Source organism: Prionailurus viverrinus, chromosome A2, assembly GCF_022837055.1.
Source record: "Prionailurus viverrinus isolate Anna chromosome A2, UM_Priviv_1.0, whole genome shotgun sequence".
NCBI classification, from domain to species: Eukaryota; Metazoa; Chordata; class Mammalia; order Carnivora; family Felidae; genus Prionailurus; species Prionailurus viverrinus.
In genome coordinates, this window is record NC_062562.1 from 26,342,279 (window position 1) to 26,348,278 (window position 6,000).

At 37.5% G+C, this 6,000-nt stretch overlaps 1 long non-coding RNA gene across 1 annotated transcript in view; it reads left to right on the forward strand.

Annotated features, from left to right (window-relative positions):
- The window catches only part of LOC125160323 (uncharacterized), a 121,248-nt gene extending 120,469 nt beyond the window's left edge, over window positions 1-779 (forward strand). The window contains exon 4 of the long non-coding RNA XR_007150212.1: window positions 656-779. This is a non-coding gene — a long non-coding RNA (uncharacterized LOC125160323). The remainder of the gene's footprint in view (window positions 1-655) is intronic.
- Window positions 780-6,000: the final 5,221 nt, after the last annotated feature.

Genomic DNA, 6,000 nt, shown 5'->3' on the forward strand with positions numbered 1-6,000 from the left:
TCTTGCCACTGTGTCCACCAACAGGATGCAGTCTCCTTGGGCCTGTGCTTCACGTCATGGGTCTCCTTTCCTCTCTCTTCTGCCACTCTACCTTGAAAACGCACTGCTTCCCCTAGCAAGTCCTGAGTGTTAAGAACAAGAGTATTAAATAAATAGCTTTAAAACCTGGCCTAGTGAACATTTGGCTAGTAAGTTTAGGGCTTTGTTTTGAAAGCAGAAAATGTTAAAGTAATCTTTTCTGCATTTCAATCACAAGGATGAATCTACTTTCAATGTGATTCAATCTACTTTCCTCAGATGGGAAAGTTTGTAAAAGGAAAAATTTCAAGTTAGGAGACTTTTTCAACTTGTGTTTTGAGTCTCTTTTTTCAGCTTGTTTTTCAGTAATTTTTACAATGAGGAAGCAGTACACCTGATCATATTTGGCTTCTCATTTCTGCATTGCTAGGGGTGATTCTTGGGCAACCTTAATTTTGATTTGTTTTGACTTTTATAGCTCAGGATGACTTAAAGAGATAATTTGGACTCTTGAGAGAGGAACTATAGAGAAAAAGACCCTCAAATTTTGGGCTCATGGAGGGTATAGACCATTCTTAATGGCAAGTCTGATTTATAGAGTGTATCTAGTGAATGCAATTGTATCTACTTTTTACAGAAATTCTAATGCTCAACAAATGCTGCAAGTAGGTCAAACCTTCACTGGAAAACCAGGTTGGGTTGCAGACACCAGATGACAGGAGGGGCAGTGACAGATTGGAGTGACCCAGAGTACCGGAACAATGATGGTGAGAGACTTAAAACTAGATTTTGTGTGCAGGGGTCAAAGAGGGGAACTCTGGGGAGTCCCACTGTGGAAGACTCACTATGCATGGCTATAGAGGGCAGAGGTGTGACATGAGGGTCAAAGGAAGGACACCCAGATAGGCTGTTGTCCCAGAACAAGGAGAATAAGCTGCCAAAGATGAGAATGCATCCTATTTCTGTCGGTGTTCAGGGAAGGTCTAGGCAATCAGTTGGAATTACGGTGGAGGTGACCTATTCAAGTCTGAATGATTGAAGGAAATAGAAAACTCTAGGTCCCTCCCAATTCAAATGTGCCATGGTTTTATAAGAATCCATTTATTTGTTTCAAGAGGATGAGACGTATTTTGTAATTAGTATCATCCAAATGAATGCCAACACTCTATAGGAAAACCATTTTTCCTAAATACGTTACAGATTCTACTGTTATGATCTTCATAATGTTTCTTTTCTTAGATCTTATGATATCAACCCTACTTTAGTTAAATTTAAATTTATCATGAATTCTAAGGTAGCTAAAATTTAAGGAATTTACTTCTGAAATGATGGATCATAATGTAGAGGATAATACTCCCCAACCACTTTAAACACTTAAAAACATAAGATATTGTATTTTGAAGGGTGGAAAGCATCTTTAGAATGGATTCAGAATTCCCTATGAAACATTTGTGATCTTTCTATTTTATGTTGTGAGAGGGTAGTGACAATATTAGTACATTTTCTGTTACTTAAAATAGGCTCCTGATAGAAGACTTAAGCTCTAGAACAGAATTGGAATCTCTGTCTTTTTAGCTAATACATTATTCTTAGATTGTTAAATGATAGCTATAATAAAATGATACTTCAGGGCCCCAAAATGAGTTCTTGTGCAAAGCTACAATAGGAAAGTATTGAGTGACAACACAGAAGATCATTAACTCTATTTTCATTGAAACCAATAGCTGTAATGTATTTCCCTGTACAGTGAGCTAGTGTGCCCTGGCCTGATTGTGTTCAGAGGATTGATTAATGATAACATCTTAATCTTGCCTCCCTAAGTATGGGGTGTGAAGAAGGGAGGAGGCCTGGGAAGCAGTGAAAATGGTAGGAGTGTGGACAAGAGAATTAAGGGACAGAAGATATACCATTACTTCTTACTAGACAATGTTTAGCTTATACTTTTTTTTATTTAAACATTTATTTTTTTATTTTTATTTTTTAATGTAATTTATTGTAAAATTGGCTAACATACAGTGTGTAAAGTGTGCTCTTAGTTTTGGGGGTAGATTGCTGTGGTTCATCGCTTACATAAACACCCAGGGCTCATCCCAACAAGTGCCCTCCTCAATGCCCATCACCAATTTTCCCCTCTCCCCGACTCCCCCCATCTACCCTCAGTTTATTCTCTGTATTTAAGAGTCTCTTATGGTTCGCTTCCCTCCCTCTCTGTTTGTAACTATTTTTTCCCCTTCCCTTCCCCATAGTCTTCTGTTACATTTCTCAAGATCCACCTGAGTGAAAACATATGATATCTTTCTCTGACTGACTTATTTCACTCAGCATAATATATTCCAGTTCCATCCACGTTGCTGCAAATGGCATGATTTCATTCTTTCTCATTGCCACATAGTATTCCATTGTATATAAACCACATCTTTGTCCATTCATCAGTTGATGGACATTTAGGCTCTTGTCATAATTTGGCGATCATTGAAAGCACTGCTCTAAACATTGGGGATACTTGTGCCCATATGAATCAGCACCCCTGTGTCCTTTGGATAAATTCCTAGTAGTAGGATAAATTCCTAGTAGTGCTATTGCTGGGTCATAGGGTAGATCTATTTTTAATTTTTTGAGGAACCTCCACACTGTTTTTCAGAGCGACTGCACCAGTTTGCATTCACACCAACAGTGCAAGAGGGTTCCTGTTTCTCCACATCCTCTCCAGCATCTGTAGTTTCCTGAGTTGTTCATTATAGCCACTCTGACTGGCATGAAGTGATATCTCAGTGTGGTTTTGATTTGTATTTGCCTGATAGTGACTGACATTGAGCTTTCATGTGTCTTTTGGCCATCTGGATGTCTTCTTGGTTCAATTGTAAATAGGATTCGTTTCCTGATTTCTCCATTTGTTCCTTCATTATTGGTGTATAGAAATGCAACTGATTTATGTACATTGATTTTGTACCCTGTGACTTTGCTGGATTCATGTATCAGTTTTAGCAGTCTTTTGGCAGAGTCTTTCAGGTTTTCCATGTAGAGTATCATGTCATCTGTGAAAAGTGAAAGTTTGACTTCTTTGCCAATTTTGATGCCTTTTATTTCATTTTGTTGCCTGACCGCTGATGCTAGGCCTTGTAACACTATGTTAAACAACAGTGGTGAGAATGGACATCCCTGTCGTGTTCCTGATCTTAGGGGGAAAGCTCTCACTTATTCCCCATTGAGGATGATATTAGTTGTGCGCTTTTTATATATGGCTTTTATGATGTTTAAGTATATTCCTTGTATCCCAACTTTCTCAAGGGTTTTTATTAAGAAAGGATGCTGTATTTTGTCAAATGCTTTTTCTGCACCTATTGACAGGATCATGTGGTTCTTATCCTTTCTTTTATTAATGTGATGAATCACATTGATTGATTTGCAAATATTGAACCAACCCTGCAGCCCAGGAATGAATCCCACTTGATCATGGTGAATAATACTTTTTATATGCTCTTGAATTCAATTTGCTAGTATCTTGTTGAGAATTTTTGCATCCATGATCATCAGGGATATTGGCCTGTAATTCTCCTTTTTTGTGGGTCTCTGTCTGCTTTGGGAATCAAGGTAGTGTTAGCTTTATAGAATGAGCCCAGAAGTTTTCCTTCCGCTTCTATTTTTTGGAATAGCTTGAGAAGGATAGGTATTAACTCTGCTTTAAATGTCTGGTAGAATTCCCCAGGGAAGCCATCTGGCCCAAGACTCTTATTTGTTGGAAGATTTTTGATAACTGATTCAATTTCTTCAGTAGTTTTGGATCTGCTCAAATTTTCTATTTCTTCCCATTTAAGTTTTGGTAATGTGTGGGTATCTAGGAATTTGTCCATTTCTTCCAGGTTGTCCAATTTGTTGGCATATAATTTTTCATAGTATTCCCTGATAATTGCTTGTATTTCTGAGGGATTAGTTGTGATAAATCCATTTTCATTCATGATTTTATCCATTTGGGTCCTCTCTGTTTTCTTTTTGAGAAGTCTGGCTAGGGGGTTGTCAATTTTATTTATTTTTTCAAAAAACCAACTCTTAGTTTCATTGATCTGGTCTACTGTTTTGTTTTTTTTTTTTTTGATTCTATGTTGTTTATTTCTGCTCTGATTATCTTTATTATTTCTCTTCTTCTGCTGGCCTTGGGGTTTCTTTTGTTGTTCTGCTTCTAGTTCCTTTAGGTGTGCTGCTAAATTTTGTATTTGCTATTTGTCTAGATTCTTGAGATAGGCCTGGATTGCAACATATTTTCCTCTTAGGACTGCCTTTGCTGCATCCCAAGAGTTTGGACTGTTGTGTTTTCATTTTCATTTGTTTCCATATATTTTTAAATTTATTCTTTAATTGCCTGGTTGACCCATTTGTTCTTTAGTAGGATGTCTTTAACTTCCATGCATTTGGAGGTTTTCCAAACTTTTTCCAGTGGTTGATTTCAAGTTTCATAGCATTGTGATCTGAAAGTGTGCATGGTATGATATCAATTATTTTATATTTATTGAGAGCTGTTTTGTGACCTGTATGTGATCTATCTTGGAGAATGTTCCGTGTACACTCGAAAAGAATGTGTATTATGCTGCTTTAGGATGACAAATTCTGAATGTATCTGTCAAGTCCATCTGGTTCAGTGTATCATTCAGAGCCATTGTTTCTTTATTGATTTTCTGTCTAGATGATCTTTCCATTGTTGTAAGTGGAGTATTAAAGTCCCCTGCAATTATCACATCCTTACCAATAAGATTTCTTATGTTTGTTTTATATATTTGAGTGTTCCGAATTTGGTGCATAAACACTTATAATTGTTAGCTCTTCTTGATGGATAGACCCCATAATTATGATATAATGTCCTTCTTCATCTTTTGTTATAGCCTTTAGTTTAAAATCTAGTTTGTCTGATATAAGTATGGCTACTCCAGCTTTCTTTTGACTTCCAGTAGCATGATAGATGGTTCTCCATCCCCTCACTTTCAGTCTGAAGGTGTCCGCAGGCCTAAAATGGGTCTCTTGTAGACAGCAAATAGATGGGTCTTGTTTTTTTTTTTATCCATTCTGATACCTTATGTCTTTTGATTGGAGCATTTAGTCCATTTACATTCAGTGTTATTATTGAAAGATATGGATTTAGAGTCATTGTGTTATCTGTAGGTTTCATGCTTGTAGTGATGTCTCTGGTCCTTTGTGGTCTTTGCAACATTTCACTCACAGAGTCCCTCTTAGACTCTCTTGTAGGGCTGGTTTAGTGGTGATGAATTCCTTCAGTTTTTGTTTGGGAAAACTTTTATCTCTCCTTCTATTCTGAATGACAGGCTTGCTGGATAAAGGATTCTTGGCTGCATATTTTTCCTATTCAGCACGTTGAAAATTCCCTGCCACTATGTTTAGCTTATACTTAAGTTTTCTTTTCTCTATTGCTGTTATCCTCCCTGTCAGCCACCATGATGTCTTGTTTGGTTTTTGCTTGCATCATTGAAGATGCATAGGGAATAATCGCTTCTCCTAGTTCCTTCAGAGGGTAAAATTTAAAAAAAAATAGTGGTGTTTTATATTCATTTTCTATTGCTTTCTGCACAATTATCACAGGCTGTGTTTGGTTCTTGACTCAATTTCTTTTCCTAGTCTCTCAGTTATGACCAGGAAGAGAAGAGCTTCCTCTGTTGGTCTCTCTGGTGCCCTGGCCTTACTTATAACCTGGGTGAGCTCTGATTTGCCTTGGCTCTTTTTTTTTTTCCTTTAAAGTTTATTTATGAGAGAGAAGTGGGACAGAGGGGAGGATAGAAAGAGAAAGAATCCCAAGCAGGCTCTGCATTGTCCACACTGAGCCCATTGTGGAGCTTGAGTCGTGATCTGTGAGATCATGACCTGAGTCAAACCAAGAGTCAGATGCTTAACCAACTGAGCCACCAGGTGCCCCTCATTTGCCTTGACTCTTAAGTGCAGTCAGAATCCACTTTCTTTTTTTCTTTTTTAAAAATCTTT